Here is an 863-nt window from a genome sequence, read left to right as displayed (position 1 = left end):
ACGCGCGCACGCACGGACGGCCGCGGCACGTACACGCGCGCGCACACACAACTCCGCGCGGTGGGGACGATAACGCGGTAATGAGCACCGGTCATTAACACTCGGTGAAGAGACGAACCGTCACCAGCATGGGGCTGATTTGTTTCTGGCACGCTTGCTCGTTAGCAGTCTTTGATTATTGCTTTATTTACTGCATATATTATCTATTAAATGGCTTGAAATTGGAAAAAAAAATCCCAAGAAGGCACAACATGATAATGGGATAAATCCTTCGGGGCAAAATCAAATCAAGAAACCTCCCCCCAAAATTCTACTTTTCAGACCGCACTGTGACCGAAACACGATTTCAACCCAGGAATCTCCAGGGCCAAGGTCCGCTTTGCCTCCACTGCCTCTTGCTGCCTCCGTGAGCCCAAGTGCTTTCTCGTTGGCCAGTGGCCTTCCCAGCACCTTACGTGGACACCCTGCCATTGACACGGCCCCAGGGTTGAGCATCGTCGTCGGCAATGAGACGCATGTCTGTGGCTGCCCAGGTCACGTGTGGACCCACCGCTCTTTCCACCCCATCTGGCCCAGTCCGTGACCCTGAGTCCAATGACAAAACCCTTGATTCTCGGAACACCCAGAAGCCCCCGATAGGCTGAGCAAGCTCTGATGTGGTCAGTGCCCAGCGGGAAGGCTGACAAAGGCGGAAAATTGTAGCCTCCCAGCCGCTGGGAACACTTTGAGCCAGCACGCAGCGTTCACACTGAATGAGATTTCTAAACATAGCACACGGATGTACACAAACCGGGGCAGCCCCGTCTGTAGGAGGAGCAGCAGGCTCCGCCTAACCGTGCTGAAGCAGACACAGTCCCAGCACG

Source organism: Pteropus alecto, unplaced genomic scaffold (genome assembly GCF_000325575.1).
Source record: "Pteropus alecto unplaced genomic scaffold, ASM32557v1 scaffold213, whole genome shotgun sequence".
Classification (NCBI taxonomy): domain Eukaryota; kingdom Metazoa; phylum Chordata; class Mammalia; order Chiroptera; family Pteropodidae; genus Pteropus; species Pteropus alecto.
This window is presented reverse-complemented; position numbering follows the sequence as displayed.